This window comes from Filicampus tigris, chromosome 8 (genome assembly GCF_054856515.1).
Source record: "Filicampus tigris isolate MCC_2025a chromosome 8, RoL_Ftig_1.0, whole genome shotgun sequence".
NCBI classification, from domain to species: Eukaryota; Metazoa; Chordata; class Actinopteri; order Syngnathiformes; family Syngnathidae; genus Filicampus; species Filicampus tigris.
Genome location: NC_141224.1, coordinates 15,847,672 through 15,868,086, shown reverse-complemented (window position 1 = coordinate 15,868,086; position 20,415 = coordinate 15,847,672). Strand labels below are relative to the sequence as shown.

General features: G+C 38.1%; 1 long non-coding RNA gene across 2 annotated transcripts in view; it reads right to left on the bottom strand.

The window, feature by feature from the left end:
- Positions 1 to 20,415, bottom strand: part of LOC147143910 (uncharacterized) — an 85,780-nt gene that overhangs the window by 19,066 nt on the left and 46,299 nt on the right. For both annotated transcript variants that reach the window (XR_015087934.1, XR_015087935.1), the window contains exon 3: positions 12,136 to 12,264. This is a non-coding gene — a long non-coding RNA (uncharacterized LOC147143910). The remainder of the gene's footprint in view (positions 1 to 12,135; positions 12,265 to 20,415) is intronic.

The following is a 20,415-nucleotide window of genomic DNA, read 5'->3' as shown; positions in this document are numbered from 1 at the left end:
TGCTCGACTGACACACAGCAAAAAAGTGAAAAAGTGAAAAAGTCCCTCTGGCGAGGAGGAGGAAGAGCCGTGTCGTGTGTGGTAAAATAGGCTGTTAGATGTGATAGTCATGACGTTGTGGGTAGTGCATGCCAGACAGAAATAAATAAAATAATCAGCTTACTGTATGTGGTGTTTGTTGACATAATTTCCCCATGGAAAAAAAGAGTTTATGGGTGTGACCAAGATGGAGTTGTTTTTTTGTGCCGTACTTCAGATTTACTTCCTCCTCTCCGAAGTGAAGTGCTGTAAAGTCCCTTGCGACACGTGTCTCAGAGAGCTGCATGGGACAACACAGGTGCTTCACCAACGGTTTCTCATTCATTTATATGACATTTTTGACATTAAAATATTCCCACAACAGAATTTTAATGAACAAAATACCTTAATTAGACACTTGAGCAGCGAGTAATAATAATTTTAGTCAATGGTGTCATTGCCAGAGCGCAACTAAGCGTAATCCTTCAAAATGACTGCTCTTGTAGTTCTAATAGTTTCATGGTATCCTAGTGTTAAGTGGAAAAAAATAAGTGCTCTTATTTAACTGTTGCCCGGTAAATTAGGCTGTGGGTATGTTAATTAATGAATACAATAAATCATAGATAATAATTTATTCATTTATTTTTTTCTGTCTGTGTTTGAAATGTCCGACTGCGTTTGAATGCACCTCATGTCCGGTGCGCATCGTCCGACGTCAATGTTTACACTCCCGTTATCGGTGGAGTCTTGTGCTGTATCATTAAAAGATGCCGTACTTAACTTGCAGTTTCTTAGCATTATAAATCAGTGATTGAATATGATTTCGGCAAGGCGCTGTGTTGATGTTGGAAGCAACTATGCAATGGCAATAAAAAAAAAGGATAAGCAAGCCGAGCCGAAATATTAGAAAAACAAGTCAAGCTAGCTGTCAAGCCACCATATGACCAGCCTCGAAATTAAAGCCTACTAAGGCTATTGCAATGGAGTCAATTTATTATTTGGTAAGCTTTTATTTTGAAGTTAGCCTTTATGTTGGAAACGTATTACATCATCACTGCGTATGTTTACAGCTTCCTTGGTGCAAACGCCAAATAAACTTTTAGCGGTGGCAGAAAAAAATCCTCTATCATTTTTTTTAAATTTGAGGTACCCGAATTATTGAAGGAGTCGTACGAGAATCACAAAGTAAGATAAAATTGGAACAAGAGGTAGTACTGTGGAGTGCTCACGTGAAGTCCCGGTACACTGTAAAAAGCCTAGAGGCTAAAATTGAAAAGTACTACATGCCACTGTGTACCAGCTCACTTAAAGCACTGAATAAGATACATTGAATTTATTTATAAGTTATATTTTGGCACAAAACTTGTGTCTATGACCCTGAATTTATAGTAAAATACATTGGATTAAGGGTAGGGGGCGCAGACTTCCACCAGATGGTGTTTTCTTTATTCTTCTCATGCATATTTTACATTGAATATAGAGCAGTGATTCACTAGTGATTTTTTTAACTGGGCTTTGGGGTACAAATGATTATGCTCCAAAAATTCTGTCTGGCCACGTGTGGTTAGGCAAATGTGTGACCTGCTCGTTTTATGTTGGAGTTGCTGACATCTCATTTCTTGAGCACTGCCACTTTTCGGAGCCCGTGTGTTAAAAAAAACATTCCATCTCCAGTTTTCTTGAAATTTCTCTTCACGGCAAGTTATGAAAAAGACATGAATGGGACTGGTGACAAGACATCTTTTCCTTCCGCTTGGTGTCACTTAAGAATTATGTTTTGCCAAAAGTTGTCATGCTAAGACAAAGCATAGCATATGTGATGAAAAGACAAATTTCCCAGGGCAACGTTACATTTTAGGTTCAAATAATATGTATGTGAAAGTCTGCAAAGGCTGAATTGTAAGACATCAGCAGGACCGATTGACAGAATAGTTAACGGACAGGAGAAGTAAAGGCACAAAAGACAGAGTTAGAGCAATGAGAGGGTGGGTGTTTATAAGACATATAGTGAAGGAATTGATGGAGTTGGCACCTGCGAGCAAAGGTAAAGAAGGGAGTGATGAGTTTGGCAGACAAGTTCACGAAAGGCCGTGGAGCTAATCAAAAAATGTTTTGGATCCAGTTTTTCCATTTCATCTAAAATGACTTTGTCATCGCTAAGCAACAACCCCAGTTTGGGATTGGTGACTTGTTTGGGGGAAAATACTTTTTGTGGCCTTAGATAAACTGTGCAATTCCTGTGCGGCTGCAGCTTGTTGAAATAAGCGGTGCAAGACAAGCTCACAAAAAGTTAGGGATCTTCAGTTTACAGGTAAAATTTCAAGATGAATCTAAAATGCAACATAAACTTTAGATATTATATTCATTTGAGCTTCTCTAAACATTTGAATGTATTGGTTGATCCATGAATGAGAAACCTGTTGTGAATTTTGCTATTCAACTGCTTGTGAGAAAATTAGCAAGTTGTGCAAAAAAAAGTACTAAATCATTGAGCAGTTGGGCAATTGAATGAACAAGTTTAGAGAAGGTCACATAAGCACATGTTTCTGGTAGTTCCATCAAGCTATTAAGACATTGCTGTGTCTGTCTGTTCTCAGTCATGTCACGTCATGTTCCCTGTTATGTTGACTCTGCTCCTAGTGTTCGTTTGTTACATTACATATTGTTTTATTTTGTGGGGGACTTTTGTTCATTTCATATTTTGTGTAATTCCATGTTCCTTGGATTTTTGTTCTTTTGAAAATAAATTATTTTTTGAGACTGCTTCTGCTCCCCAGACTTGCCTCCCTGCTTCCCAGTACTTGGGTCGTCAACCATGCAAAGCTATGACATTATATCTATGCATCAACAATAGAGCATATTATTTCATGGCACAATTTATAAAAATCTTAAAATGCTCATGAAGTTATTAAAAAAAATACTGTATATGGTATTGGAAGTATTAACTAATGTATTTTTGCTTATGCACGCTCAAAAACAAGCACTTTTATAGGCCCAAATATTGGATTGTTTGGTTTTCTCAGTTTTAAAGTCAGCACCAAAGAATGTCTTAACCAGCAGAATTGATCATGTGTAAACTGAGAAAGCAAGTTAGAAATTGACACTCACTTTACAGACTTAGACTGTGTACTTAGTACTCAGTGTATCACTGTTGGTGCTGCACTAATTAAAATGGTAAAATGCACTTTATATTCAATACAGTGTTCAGTAGGGACATTGTAGACTTATCAACAAATTAGATTTTTAGGACATTACAGCAGGACACAAAATCATAAATATCCTATGTTTTATAGCACAATGTCTAATACATCAAGTGATGATGACATTTTAGGTTATATTGCTCATGAATAACTGAGTAGTGATGAACGATTGCTACTATATGCTCGAAAGACTTCATAAAGCTCAATCATAACTGCCTATTGGCCATTGAAAAAAGAACCGCTATTTCGCTGGCATTGGGTCAAAACCTCATAAATCACATTGTGGTGAATTTAATATTTTTTTCAAAAATCTATACTATTGGTCAATCCTCACATGTGGGGGTTCCCACTACACATTATTGAATAATCTAAAGTGTTGAAAATGGCTTGCTCTCTTTCACAATGTAGTGCTAATGGTTGAACAAACCTGCCATTTTTGGGCTTTCCTGAAAAGTTACTATTTCAGAGGTACAAGGTTTTGGCCCAATGCTAGCGATATTCTATAAACTATTTGACAAACTAGGGGTTGACAGCTCTGTGACCCTAGACAGAGATCCAGTAGGAAGTCAGACGGACATGTATTTAGTCAATAAAGGCAAGGAATTTTCACAATTGCAATTCTACTCTGTATTAAATATAAAAACAAATCCGAAGGAAAACAAAATAGCGCCTTCCAGTGGATATGATCGGGCGCTACCTTCTTTCAACTAATGCAAAGAAACCAACTGCTGCATCTCACATTTAAGAGACAAAGAAGCAGACCAAAGTTCATTTGAAGTTTCTCAACATTATTAGGACATCATGTGAAAATCCCCTTTACAAAGTCATGTTGGCTCTCACATGAGCACGTGCAGTGCAGCTAAATGTCTCCCACATGCAATGTATGTGACACATCGGCTAAGTCATTAGACCACACTTCCTCTCCAAACACAAGTGAGAGACATGAGGGCTGTCTTGCATGAAGCATACAGGAAACATGTGGGCGGGTGCATGTATGTGTGCCCCTTTCAGTCGGTGTGTTTGTATTTGCGCATGCATGTGTCCTGCACTCAAGTTCTTCCCTTGGGGCTTGTGACCAGTCGTTTGTAATTGCTCCCCTTTGATTGCCTTCATTGAGTAGACAACGGCTACAATTACAGCCAATTAAGAATGTGCACAGGAATTGCTTGCTCATCAGAAAGATCAGCAGAGCATTCATTTGTGGGGTCAGCATTTTTTGTAAAGCCTCTTGTCACATTTATGTTTCCAGATGATAATCATTTATCGTCAAATCCAATAAAATAGTGGTGCCAACCCACAAAAAAAAAAAAACACTAACTAAATGTCACGGTGGATGGTAGCTTTTGTATTAAAAAAATGTGGAGTGGATCATAATGCAGATGGTTGTCATAAGTGGAGCAAACTGTAAAAGTTTCACTTCTCCTTACAAAACTGTACAAGCCGTGAGCACTTCTGCTTTTTAATCACTTGACTAATTTATGTCCTACCAACGCATGCTACACGTGTCTTCCCTCATGGGCTTAATGCTGTTTTTGTATGCCAGGGGCAAGGCTTTGCACTTCCATCAACATCAACAGCTTTGAATGCATAGTTGTGGGTTTTGTGTGTGTTCAGGGCCGCTGCCACCCTTTAGCTGAAAAGTCAGATGGTCTCACCTCACCCCAATATTACAATTGTGGGTTTTCTCTCACGCAAATTGGGGCCGCTCACAGACAATGGTGCCCTACGCACGGTGTGCTCTCTGCGTAGAAGGAGCGGTGGTCTTGTGTGTGTTTGTGGATTTGGATAGCTACTGAAGTTCAATGACCTTGTGGCAGAAGGTGGAGTCCTTTGTTGTATTTACTAAAACATTTTAACACTCACATATAAACACAATGATCAAAACACAACAGTAGATCAAAGTGGACACAGTAGCAGGGGTGTCCAACGCCGTTGTTCGATGGCAATTGTCCAGCTTGTTTTAGGTGTCTGCCTTCTCCAATACACCCGATTCAAATGATCACCTCACCAGCAAGCTCTGAAAATCCTGATAATTATCCTGAGGGGTTGGACACCCCTGTTCTACTTGAAATTTCTTGGGGTGAATCCACTGTGTTTTGGGAAAAATATTGTGGTTTGACAACAGAAAACTGACAAATAAAGTATCCAGCTCGCTAGCTAGAGAGCTCACACGCTCGCTTGCTATACTTCTGGCTATCTATCTATCCTTCAGAACACCCTCTTATATGTGTTTTTTTGTAATCATGGTTAGGTAGAGAGTAAAATAAACAACAAGAATGTGACCCTATATTAAGGGGAAATATGGAAAACCAAAAGTTGTGTATCCGGGATGCCTGCCCACTAATTAAGTGTGAAATTACACAACAATGCAAATCTTTTGAGCAACCAATTTCTGAAAGTATATCTGCAAGGGGAGTTTGCATGTTCTCCCCGTGGGTTTTCTCCGGGTACTCCGGTTTCCTCCCACATTCCAAAAACATGCATTGTAAGTTGATTGGACTCTCTAAATTGCCCCTAGGTGTGATTGTGTGTGCGGATGTTTGTCTCTGTGTGGCCTGCGATTGGCTGGCAACCCAATTGGTCAGAGTCGGCCAAGCGGCGTCGAGAACGGACTTTACCGGCACCACATCACACGCAGGTGTCGCACTCCTGACACACGGCACAGAAAGGAAAAAAAATAAAAATAAAAGAATGTTGTGTACCTTGTGGTCTGACGGATGCAGGTGCTCCATATTGTTTTGATTTCACCAATTACCACAATGTGCGAGTGTGTGTCGGTTGTGTTTGTTTCATATTTTTTCTTTGTGTGTTTGCTCGTGCGGCACCTGCACGTGACGTGAAAATTATGTTCTCGACGCAGATTGGCTGTCGCCAATGAGGGATGGACCGGGACCATGTGGGTCGCTTAAATATGCAAGACGGAATGCGGTGACAGTTAGACGATACCCAGCTCATGAATGTATATGTAGTGTAGTAGTATGTACAGTGTTCTATTATTCTTTTTTTCGTTAGTTTTCTTTTTTTACAAAAGCATGTCACAGACACGTTATTAAGATGTGGAAACTGTTTCAAAACGTCAAAATGCTCTTTCAATGTTTTCAATAAAATTCAGTACGACAAAAGGTGCATTATTGCTCTATTGCTGCTCTACTGGAGCCTTTCTTATCAATATTGCAAAAGCACAAAACGAGGGCCTGAAAGATGTGTAAGGTATGTGACCTATGAAAATAAACTTGCAAGGAGAAAGTGAACACACACAATCTATGCATGTATGTATTTTTATCACACAGTATACACGTAAAATACATCGATTTGTATCAGTCACACACACTTGCTGTGTATGTGACACAGCGTGTCACATTCAGCACAGTTTCATCTGAAGCTGATCCAGACTGCTCATTTCTTAGCAATTTAAACTTAGAATCGCAAATAGAATTGTTGCAGACAAAACAGCTCCGATGAAAGTGGGATGCAGTCACAACTCTACAATTATGCCGTTTTTAAGGACGTTGCTTGAAGACTATCACTTTAACTTAATTCCCTTGAGTATTCCAATTGTCGGTCTGGAGACGGTGTTAATTAAGCGTCTGTCTTGGAGAAAATTAAGGTCGTGATCCCCCAGACCTCATCACTCCCACATTCCCCAGGAGGAGAGACTAAAAGAGACTTAATGAAGGAATAAAAGGATGATATTACTTAATGAACGGCTTAATGAGGCCTGTGTATATTTAATATGGGCTTCTTAAAGCTTAATTAGAACAATATCAGTCTTCTTTGGAATTGTTAATTGTTGACTGGTGGCTGGTGTTGGACAATTGCAAAAAACAAAAGCCATGTCATTTTGTAGAAAAGATGATCCATTGTATCATCCACACAATGGATTGTAGATGATTCCTCCAATCATGAAATCAAGAATTTACTGACCAATTGAATAACTGTGTGACCTCATGATCCAAACCCTGCGATCATCGTTCAGAATCTGACAAAGTGAAATTGTTTAATGGACCGTTGCAAGCGAGTCATACGGTTGTGTCACTGAAATGATTCAGATCCCCTCACGATTCAAACAGTGTTTCCTCTACTCAACGTGACTCGCACTAGTCAGAGAGGAAGGTGCATGATGGCCATAGGCAGTATTAGGTAAAGCAGCTGAAGAATCTGACGCAGTGACATCATTGCCCCTCAGAGAACTGACTCAAGCATCACAGCGTGTTGTTTCCCACACAAGGGCTCTTTGTCTCCTTGTCTGAGTCATTTATTTTGTGACCGTAATCCAGATTGGTGATGCCCGCAGGCCCTCATTTGCGGATCGGGATATTCAGAGGTCCCAGTTCAGTAACCACAGCCTGACCATGTGAGGGCCTCAGATGACGCAGCCAAATAATAAAATATAATGAGTCATGAAGTTGGAATGGAATCCAAGTTTCCAAAATAAAGATGGACATTTTTAAAAGGCCAACCAAATCAGGAATTATGAGATTAGCAGTTGTGACCATGACATTTCCCCCCCAAACTGTAATGACTGTAAAACATACCAATGACAGGGGATTGCCTAAATGGTGCTGGTCTGCACCTGGAATCATAAAAACATTTTCCATGTCTAGACGTCTCCCTTCACCACCTGAGCCAGAGCTAGAATAGAGTGCTGTTTGCAGCATCTTTCCTTTCTTTCTATAATTGAAGAATTACATCGAGGCGTAGGAGCAGGATAAAATGGCTACTCCTAGACACCCCAATACTTCAGTTTAAGATTCAAAACAAGAGTCTTTTTTCAACACTGAGCAGTACTCATTTAACAATATCATCAAATTGGTTATGTACGGATGTGTATTGCTGTCACACTAGCGTGATAGGTTACAAGTTAAAATGTGACAAATTTTCACATTAAAACATGATATTTAACACTTCAAAATGTGCCAAAATTTGACTTAGGCATTCAACAAAACAAAGCAAAGAAAACGTTGATGTCAAGCACCTTTCTTCACGATTCCTGTGGTTGTTTTCATAAAGTTTGTATTTAAAAAAAAAAAAGTGAAGCAATCATTTCCGATTGGCGGTGTCCTTTTTGTCTTATACATCGAAGTTTCAAGCTATGCAAATATACTGCTCCTCTATAATACTGTAAGAAAAAATGAGGCCAAGTGTTTAAAAAGATTTAAGATCTCAAAAGAAGATGCCATCAGTGACCTGAACTGGAAGAAATTGCTCCATGTTTTGTTATTGTTTTGCTCAGGAGCATATTAGAGTATGGAGTAAAGGGAAGTTGAATGAGATACATAACATACATATATTCAAATTGGACTTGTGTCACAAATTTGATAACTAGAGAAGTGTAAGTCAAAATTGTGATTGAGTGCACAAAGGAAATGATGCGAGGAATGTCAACCATTCCAAAACACCATCAAAGAAGCACAATGTGGAAGTCAAATTTTTCACATATTAACGTGATAACTTACCTTGTTTCAATGTGAAAGTTATCACGCTAAACAAGATATTTATGAACTTACTATGCAATGTTTATAACTTTTTTTTATAGCAGTAAAACACTTCATTATATTACCATAAGTGTATGTACCATAAAAGTCTCTCAAAAAAACAATCAGGTTCCAAAAATAAACTCAAATGAAACTGTTTTGGAACGACATTCACTCAAATACATCAAATTGTCAAATCGGCGATGTCCTGGGAACTTTTTTAATCTTCACATTAATGCGATGTCTGTAACGCGGAAACACTATTCATGTAAAAATAAGAAAAATGAAAAAAATTTAGATAAGTGTTTTTCAAAGGACAGCAACGAAATGTAAGGTGTCATTCTGATGCCCATGTTGAGAACTGAAATACTGTATTGCACAAATTATGAAGTGATCAAAAAGAAAATGACCTCTTTTGAACAAACACAATCTGTCAGAAACACCACTGTGGGCGCTCAATAAGGATAGCATTAAAAACGAATTCACTGTAGCTGTATACCATTACTACATGAATGTACTGTATCATCTAAATAATACTGCCGCCATATTTTGTGCTGGCATATAAAAAAAGTGACAGTTAATTATATGGATTAATACATTATATATATGTATATATATATATATATATATATATATATATATATATATATATATATATATATATATATATATATATATATATATATATATATAAATGCAAATGTGGTAAAACTATGTATAAAATCTCTTCATACACATCCATGAAGTCAAAATTTAGTGACGCACAAAATGGAATATGGTTGGGGCAGAATGCCTTCATCATATTTATCTCAACACTGAGTGAGTGAAAGAGTTTTTTTTCATCGGCCCATCTTCTACCTTCCATACACGCAGACACAAGCTTTTCCTGGAAACTGCTGACTGCATACAAACATGTTTTTCCAGCACTGTGGTCATCATTTCCCACCATGCCCTTACTTTTAGGGTGGTAACCCATGCGTGGAACTCCAAAAGACATCTGCAGTATGTTAGTCACTTTGCATGAGCAGAGCCACTAACTAATGCTGCTCTTTGCTTATAATTCAATGCAGTTTCGAGGATTCCTTTGAGAAAAGGTGGCAGCTCAGCCGGCTTCCTAGTTTCTTTAATTTGCCCTTGAAAGTGAAAACTATTTAGAGGAGGTTTGATAGGGCTTAACTCTAACAGTTTGTTGTGTTTGGTCTTTTAATCTCGAGTGTTATGATTTTTTTTTCTCTCAAATCTTGATCATTAATTTTCAACTGTGCTGCCCATGTCTGGGAATGTTGTCTGTGAGCCTGAGGGCAGTTTGAAATCAAACTCTAGAGGCTTATTAAGCGACTTTATGTTGTAGTGTTGATTCACATGGAACATTGCACAGAAATGTGGAACAGCGTTGCATAAGGAAGGTCTGCACATTTACAGACCTATTTCATGAACCATGTCTCTGGTTCACTGCTGTGCAGAATCACTTTAATCCCCTCTCAAAGTTTATTTCGTGAAAGCCAGCCAGCTGACTGCTCCTGCGAAAGAGCAAAATATTTCCACTGCTGTTATTTATTCCACTTGTGAAGACATATGTCTATTCCTTGTCAGGATTAGAGATTCTAGTCATTGTTCTGCAACATGAGAATGATGTCAGCATTCCTTCTGGCCCTCTTCTGTGAGAAATTCACACAAACAGAGCTGACAGATTCTGCAACGATGGACACGTGTGACTTTGTTTTAAAGAAAACTGTTGCTTCACTAAATTGCAGTTGTAAGCACGGAACAGAATGGTGTCATCCTTTCAATTTATCAATTAAGGTGTGTTGATGACGCCAGTCAGTCTTGTTGTGATGGCAACCATGATGTAGTCCTCCATATAGCTTTGTTTACTCCTTCAAGATGTTGAAGAGGAGAAGGTCATGACCTTATCCTTTGCCGCGAAAAACAGTTCCTGTATTAGCTCATAAGATTTATCATGTCCACAATAACTTGCTTGCTGAGTGCATGAAGTATACACCAACAATAATATATGTGTGTAGGTTCATTAAATATGTCCCCTCTGCACTCAGTGACCCCTACTGAAAAAAGGTATTGAGGGTCAGCATATTGTGGAACGCTTTCACAGTATGTGGTGGTTTTCTTTTGATAAATGTTGACATATGAAACTATTTTGAGATTTTATTAGCATGACTACTTGACTCCAACATCTGCTTATTTAGCCCTGAATATGTTATACAACATGAAATACTCACAAGGTTAAACCCTTGACTTTCATTGGAAGGGATCTTAAGCTGTTCAAGCTGTTTCAACAACTAAACAGCTGACTGTGCCAGAGTGTAAAATGATTTTGCATGGAAGAAAATCGATCTGAATCTTAGAATCTTTTTTTTTTTTTTTTTTTTTTTAATGTACATTATGGAGGAGCCCATCAATACTGGTGAGAGTGTCAGCATGACCGTGAAATTATATGATGCAACATGCCATAGATCCAAACTGCAGAATATACTGCATGTGCATCTACCGGTAACTTGCATAGGGGAACCCTCACTGTTCAGACACATTTTATAAATGGTATCTTAAAGTTGTCAAATATCTTTTTTACAACCTTACAAACTCTGCGACCACATCACAACTGCCCTCAAATCACTACATTGGTTTCCTGTGAGTCAAAGAATAGATGTTAAAATCTTGCTGCTGGTCTATAAATCTCTAAATGGTCTTGGACCAAAATACGTATCAGTAACCAGGTCATCTGGGACAGGTCTATTGTGTGTTCCCAAAACCAAACAAAATCAAGCAGCATTTATGAACTGTTACTATGTTATTATGTTATTGTTTACTGCAGCATTCTCGTGAGTCATTCCTTAATTTTCTTGTTGTAATCCCCTTTTGTGCAGTATCTTTTAATTGATCCAGACTGATGCTTGGTTTTAAACATTTTAGTGTAACTATTTTTGATGATTTTATTATGATGTTTCCAATGTCTTGATAATATTTTGTTTGTCTTTCTGTAATGCACTTTGAATTGTCTTGTACATGAAGTGTTCTATACAAATAAACTTGCCTTGCCTTGTAAAACAACAAACCAATCAGACTGCTCATCCAGAGCGAGAATATATAGTGCAAGTAGATGTATGAGAAACAGGCAAGGGGTGATTTGAGAAGTCCAAGTGAGAAAGTTTAGGGAAAACAAATAATGTTGAACTTTAAAACATGAAAACAAAAAAATGAAGATTAGATTATATTGACTTTATTTTCCCATTTCCGTTCAATTTGGGATGTTGCTGAGTTCTAAATCATTTTTAAATGCAAACCATATCAAAAGTTGAAATTTTTTATACTGCTTGTCCTCATTTGGGTCATTGATAAGTGCTATCCCAGGTAACTTCGGGGGGAGGGTACACTGTGGATTGGTCATCACCCAATAGGATCATTGAGACAAAAAGGCATTTACTCACTTTGACACCTATGGAGAGTTTGGAGTCTTGCTTTAACCTGAGAAGCGTGTTTTTGGTTTGTGGCGGGAAATAGTGGAGGGCAAACAATGGAGGGTGCTGGGGCGCCATCCTGCCGTCCGGATGAGTCACCTGAAAAGCGACAAAAATTAACTGACGAATATGAAATATCAGAATAATAGTACTTCAAAACACGCATATCTGTTTTAGATTAGCAGGATGGTAGACCTATTGATTATTCAAATTGATTCATTTATCTCTGGCATCTCAAACAATGATGATGTACTTCCAGTTTGGGAGCAGCGATCAACGACTGTGGACTCTCATTAAAAATTAAGAAAGGCATTGGCTGTGTTTGATACTGTGATTGTATGGCGGAGTTCCAGTGCCACTGGGAGGAAACCTGAGTACAGAGAGAAACCCCACACCGAAACTATACTACTATACTATACATATTGTTGAAAACTACCTAATTTTATTGTTTCTTTATTATAATGGTGTTCTGGACCAAGGCTGATCTGGACTTTTTGATTGTGGTACCCTGTACCATGTTCTAGTCCAAGGATCATTAAAATGATTCAATGGGTAGCCGACTAGGACCACATGAGTAGACCACTTGTTCTAAAAATAGCTCAACAGTGATGGGACATTATTTTGTAGGAATGTTGTAAAAGTGAACATTTGAAAATGTAAAGTCTGGCAAAGATTTATAAAAATGAAGTCTTGCATTTACAGTACGTTTTTCTGTTTCCTAATTTTGTGAGGATTCATGAACATCGTCAGGATCGTCACATAAATGAATATCATTAATGTTTAACTCATTCACTGCCATTGACAAATTTACTTGTCTTTTCACAGTCCAGCCATTTAGTCCCAGGAATTTATTTATATATTTTTTCAAACTTTTTTCAAACTTTAGGGTAAAAGGGTAAGGGTCTGAAAATGTCTGGCAGTGAATGAGCTAATAATAAGGTAATTTTAGCCAATTTGTTAATTTATTTTATTATTTATATCAAACTTGCAGCTCTACATTTTAAAGATGTTAGTGACCCCTGCTCTAGTAGCTCCAACGTCTCAGCTCCATTCCTCCATGTCCTCGTTAAAACACTGCCAATAACATATTATATCAGCATAACCCGTCTTAGTACTGAGAATGACTCTTTTTTTTCTTATTACTTATTTGAAAGGGACAATGCACATTCATGAACACTGCCACTGTGCAATTGTGCCAAAGTTAGCAATAGCTAATTTACATTCGTAAGTCCCTTGGCAGGTAACATAAAACAAGACAAAACATATCAACAAGACATCCTTCAAAATTCACTCTTTCACAATAAATCAACAATCTAAAATGCCTAAGTACTGAAGTCCAGATGTGTTGGTGCTCTCCTGCCGCTTGGGGACGACCAAGAAAAGAGGAAGTATTGGAATGTTTAAAAAGAAATACAATCATTCCCTTAAAGTGGTAAAAGCACAAAGAAGTGAAAATAACCATTATCAGTTCATTGGCATATGTTTGTTATTTTAACTGTTTTCCCTTGTTTTTAGCACTCTCTCTCTCTAATTTTCTACATTTTCCTGAGTTCCACCCCAATGTGTTAAACTATATCCAACCGTACACAGGCCATGATGTAATTCTGCCTGAGGGGCTTTCCCACATTCATGGCTCAGCTGATAACACATGTGGTAGAGAATTGTAAAAACACACATGGGTGTGTAGCTGTTTCAAACCCAGAGCCCATATCAACCTTCCCTGAGAACCAAAGCGAGGAGGGGGCGATGGCAGTGAAAAATGTTCCACTCATTTTCAGCAACCGGCAGCTTTAAAGCTCATCTAGGCTGTGATTGAATTGGCCGAATGCAACAACCCAACCCATGTTGTTGCACGCTGGCTACAGCTGTGCTTCGCTACATTAAACCTTTTCTAAGTGTTCTCAATTGTTTTTCTTTAACTGGACTTATTAAAAGAAATACAAGTTCCACTTGAATAAATCTCCTGGATGCTTAGCAGGGCCTTTAAATGGTCAAAGGCAGAATTCAATATTCTCTGAGACTGTTTGACATCAGTGTTGGCTGTGGTTGCACATTTACTGCACACTGCTGTGCAAACCAAACATTGCTCCAACAAGCCGCTGCAATGTCAGCTGCTTTCATTTAGTTGGACCGAGCAGTGAGTCAGTAAGGGTGGCTGGAGGAGAATCCGCATATATACAGTGATTAATCACAGCTGCACAATTCGGTCTGGTCTTCACTGAAGCGGCATCGATTCATATTCTTTGGCGTAGCTTATAGAACTGAAACAAAGACTATTGAAAAGTAAATAACAGCCCAATGCAGCTGCAGAAAGTGATTAAAAGCCAATACTGTGTTTGGGTATGTGTGGGAGATGAGAGAACAGCAAAATAAGCCCTTCAAGGGCACTCGACAGGATAAGCTCAACCGATAAGGGCTCTGGAGAGGAAGCTGGGGTTGTTTTTGAAGGAAATGACATCATTTGGTTGGATGGAACAGTGACCTCATGTTGACAAGATAATAGCTGAGTGAGTGAGTGTGTGCCTTTATAGATTAAAGGTTTCTTTAAACACCATAGCTGATTGTTTAATTTTGGCTGACTTAAATTTCAGCTTGTTAAACATGTTCGACTCACAAATTATGGCTGGATGATGAGAAGATTGTTTAGTGTAGTGCCTGATCAAATCCAGCAGATGACTTTTTCCTTATGTACCAAAAAACAGATTATATTTAATACAGAGGTGTAATTAAATTGTGACTTTTTTTTTTTATCACAATTCATTCCCTTCTGTAGTGCCCTGTTATTTCAGAGTTGGCCATTGAATAACATGATAGCCATTATTAGAATATCCATAGCGATGGCGTGTCAAACACATTTTTGTCTCTAAAACAAAATGATATTGTCTTAAAATCAAAACATGTTGTATGTGTGATTTGTAACTTTGCCATTGGAAGAAAAAATTGAAACTAAAAAAGCATATCAGAAAAAGAGGGTTAGTAGTCTCCCTGATATGTTCTGTAACCTCCCACAGTGGTTCATGTGTCGCCTGAAAATAAATCCCTCCAGATTTATTCTACAAATATGCACGATTGAAAATATGAAGTGACAACTGTCTATGGATCATTAGAATTACTTAAAACTTAAGTTCTAAGTTCACAAGGTTACTATACTTGAAAACTGAATTCATGGAGCAAAATGCATTAAAATGTGTTTTCTTTGCACTTCATTATGGAAGTGGTAGGGTTATGAATTTAAATGAATGCAAACATAGAGCATTGTGTTGTCTTGGAAAAACATAACTCTACAGGGATTTTGGATGCATAAGGTTTTCCAGTAAAAAAAAAAAATGGAAATAGTCACCTATTTTCTGTTTTGGCATTGTATCTCACACGAGGGACCGTTACAACCTCCAAAACAACTTTTTGCTGCTGTGCACTTTCTTTAAACTGCTTTGTGATGACCTCAAATATTCCTGGGGATTGGGACAGCATGATTGAAAGTATAATTAAAAAAATATGCCACAAAAGGGTCTGAAGGGGCTGTTGGACCTCTCAAAAGAAGAGCTCGACTGAGGTCAAAAACAAAGCTTTCTGTTGAGTTGAAGGTCTTAAAATATATGCGGGATTATGAATATAGGGAACAACAACATACTCATGAACAGTGATTAAAATGAAGTACAAAGTTTTGTAGGACTGCCAGCATTCACAAAGAAAAATAATTATTGTGATCAATTAGGTTTACAAGAATTGTTTTAACAATTCCTTTCCAAAAAGGTTCCCTGGCATTCATTCTTTGGCCTGACAATACACTGAAATGCTTGATTCAGACTTTCATGGTGGATTTTTTTCCCGCTTGAAGCATAAAGCCGATATGTATCAAATATCTGTCACAAAATCTTGTAAGATATCACCCAAGCTCATTAATACCTTGATGTAATTATATAGACACAAAGAACATGAGAAATCCCCATAAATACCTTTACAAACTTCTCCCATGCACTTCTCCCATCTGGCAAACGCGACAGGAGTGTCACAGCCAGAACAACAAGATGACAAAACAAACAAAAAAAAAGCTTCTACCCACACCCCATCAGATTCCTAAACAAATGGCATCACAACTGTCCACCCGATGTATGGAATATTTTTCTTCTTGTATTCCTGCTCACATGAACATGAACACTGTGCAATACCTGTGCAACCTATGATACTTCAACATTCAAATTGCATATTATCCTATTTTTCTTTTTACCATAACTAAACTATTCCTACTCAAATAAAATACACTCTTTGTAATCAGCATTGTTTTTAAATTGTACTTATATGTAGATTACCTTGTCTCTCTTTTATCCTTCAGTGTTTATCATGTTTTATTTTTAATTGATCTCTTTATTATCTTTTACATTCTTTGTATAAACAACTGTACTAAGGAATCATCCAGAACTTATCTGAAAAGCTTATTTGAAATTTGAGGAAGGGGTTTAATCAAAACGACCCACACTTATTTAACACATTAATAACAACCTTGTTTGTAGTGTGAAACATAAATGTGTGTAAAACTTGAAGTCCGATACAATCCAATCAAACAGGCACTTTTTAATCCAATATAGAGTATGAGCAGAAATATACCTTTTTTAATATTCAAAACATATTTAAAGACGCACCAAAGATGATCCTTCCAAGTGAGGAGGCAATGACGGAAAGGGAATTTTTCACACAAACAGGAATGGTTCCATCTGGCCTGATTAGCATACTACATTGCAAATGCTAACTTTTAATGATGAGATGATCTCACACACTCATTTTCACAGAATCCTTAATGAAGAATTAGCATATTAGAACAACATATTGTCTCCCACTAGCTCAGGGGAGGCTGATGGGGCGTGGCGCAGGGTGAAGGGGGACGCAATGTGATAAAATATACAATTTTTGTCTTGAGCTGCAGTCTGAAATCTGGTGTCTATTTTGCCAAATCTAATTGAAAAATAGCACATGTAGCCCATTATTTTGTTTTTGAAGATGGTCATTAATGCTGTTCAATTCCTGATTGATGTTAGCACCTGAGATTTTACATGTCATTGACGTATGTAAGTGTGTGATTTTTCCTTCTCTTTGTCCAGGTGTATCAGTGCAAATTTACATTATTAGTGAAAGATGAAAACAGCATTTTCCCCAATAATGTGAGATTTAGAAATCTAATCAGCAAACTCCATGTAGCAAAGACTGATCCGCCCCGACACAAAAACCCGCCCCTTCACATGCCAAACACTGTTCTCTGGAGAATCTGCTGCACTAAATATGGCGCCAATAGCAGAGGAGGGATTCTGAAATAAAAATGCAAATGTAAGCAACCCTTTAATGTTACAACAAAGGAAATTCTAAGGTAGCTAGTAGCAAGACAGACAATTAGAATTTGTAGGTGAACAAAAGTTATTGGAGCAGATCATACCCAAAATTGCAGTGGCCCTGCAGTGCAAAACACAACAAAATATAACTAAACAGAACAGAAAATTAAAAAACACAAACACAAAAAAATAAACAAAACAACAAAAAAATAAACACAAAAAACACAAAACCATAAAACAAAACAGCAAATAAAAAAAAATAAAAAAACACATAAAACCAAAAAGATAGACACAACAGCAAATGAAAAACAAAATCAAACAACAAAGCACAACTGCAAATGAACAAACACAAGTACGAATGAAAAAAAACATAGGTTTAGTCTTCAAGCATGCACAACTGAAAATGTCAACTGACAGAAGAGGTCAGTATGCGAGCGAGATCAGACTCTTTGCTGATTGGATGAAGGCACCGCTCATCACCCACGCTGCTGCTTAATAATAATTGTTTTTAGTAGTTAAGTGGGTAGGTAGGTTGGGTAATTAGTTGGGTAGGTAGCTGCGTCCATCTGGTTAGGTTGTTAAAAGTGTGCAGTTAGTAAAGCCTGGTTCAGATGGCAGGATAATCGGCCCGATTTTAGCCCCGAATATCCCCTCCACACAACCGTAGGTCGGGGCCGACTCTCATAATGGCTCCAAATATAATTTTATCAGATAATCCTGCCGTGGGTGGTGTGCTCAGACTGATCTCGGCCGCTCAGAAGGACATCCGACCTCAAATCGGGTCTATTCAACATGTTGGATTTTTTGGGCCCGACTTTGCACCGTGTGTGCTGTGCCCTGAAGACAAACCAGCACGCAGCTGGTTGACAGTGGCGTACAGCCAATCAGAAAGCGAGGTAGCGGGGCGGCGAAGAAGTGCGGTGGGAATCCAAAATGAAAACAGTCATGCCGCAACAGAGCCCAACCAACATCTTTTCTTTTTGTGTCACTTTTTTCCACTAAAAATAATTCGCAAACTAGCGCCACCGTCAAGACACGACCTGAGACCCCTTCTGCCTTTTCCTCCGCCATGTTTGTTCGCTCCAAAGTCTCGTTTAATCTCGATTGGTTTCGCGAGATTTTCCGTCTGACGTGAAAATATCTGTGAATGAATGTGGTTTGTGTGTAATGTGTTGATCTTGCAGTGTGGCTGCACACCACACACGGTACGTTTAAACTGTAATACACGTGATTTTTTGTCTAGTCACGTGTGTGTCTCAGAGTTCGGAGTCGGCCGACAAATTTAAAATTCTGCCATGTGAACTAGGCTTAATGCTTGTTGGACAGTTTAGGCCGATTTGGGTTTGGCTGGTGTAATGTCCTTTAGATAGTAAGTGGTGATTTATGCATTTGTGAGGAGGCCTTTCAAACAATCACTTGCATTATGTTGTGCAAGTATTTAGATAAATAGGTAAGATGCTAAAGTAGGTGGATAGGTAGGGTGGCTAGCAGACAGAAAGAGACTGACAGATACAATGAGTATCAAAGCATGTGCAGGTATTTTCAACCCAGAAAGGATAAGGCGGCAGGATAGGGGTGTACAGGGGTGCAGAGTGTGATATGAAGAAGGAGCATATATATTTCACCTGCTGACATGGCCTCTCAAAGAAATCTTTCATTAGATCCTCTGTCCGAACAGTCAGCTCTGTGGGTCCAATGCTGTCAATTTAGCTGTCATATTACACTGGCTCAAGTTCCGCTCTTTCATCTTGGGGACTTTTCATCTCATGATGTTCTTAAGGGGAATTGGCAAAACAGATGCATGAGCAGAAAGCTTTAGAAGTCAAACCATCGGTTAAGTGATTTATGGTCTGCATGTTTAACCTGCACACACAGAGAAAGCGTCTAAGGAAGTTATGGCTTTAAAGACAGCCTTTCATCACATATCAACTTTTCATTTGTATTGTTGTAGCATTTAAAGTAGGAATGGTCATTCTATTTCCAATACTCAAACAATATATGCCAGGTTTCATTCAAGTTCACCCGTTGAACTTAAATTTTTGTAGAGAAACTATGTTGAGCTTTGCTGCAGACTCGCGATGTTCACATATGTCATGCCAATGGGTCCTTTCAGAAGGTGATAATTTAATCTGCCAACACCTTTTATAAATCATTAACTTCAGTGAAAGTGAACAAAGACAGCTTATTTTATCACATAGTAAGAGGGGAATGTTAAAAGCAGACGGCAAATGTGAGATACTAAAGGAAGGCCTACAGGGACTAAAAGCTTTCACCTTAAAGTGTACATAAATAATAGTCTCATGTTGATTTAAGGACTTCAGAGATTGGATTTTTTTCCCCCTCTCAGATGACTCACCTCACTCTCTCACAGTGAGATGTTTAAGACCACCCACAATCATATACAAGTAGCAAGAGACTATATACTATAAAGTAGTGTCAGCAACTTCCCCTTTATCCCTTACCTTTCTACTTCTTACTTTCCAACCTCACCCCATCATTTTAACCTGACCGTCAAGCCTTATGATGGCTATACTATATAGCTGATAATGATGGCAAAGTACAAAAAAAAGTGTTAAATGTTTCATTTTTTTAATCCATTTATGGATAACAAGATGTCAATTTGTGTTCAATTTTAGTTAAGATTTGCAAAAAATACCAAAAAGAAAAAGAATGAGAGGATGAGTTTCTAAACAAAAAGTGCATTTAGTCGTTATTAAGAAAAAGTCTATATTGTATCTGCAGCGTCCAAGGTAGAAGTTTGTGGGGATTTTATTTTGCTGTAAATCAACCACTGATATGATCCCGTTGGTTGAGAAAGAATAAAGTCCTGAGAGGTGAAATAACCACAATTTGGGTCATAGAGGGTCACAGGGTTTTCTGAGTGCTACACACCCTTGGAGACTTTTGTCCGCAAAGAGGCAAATGAGCA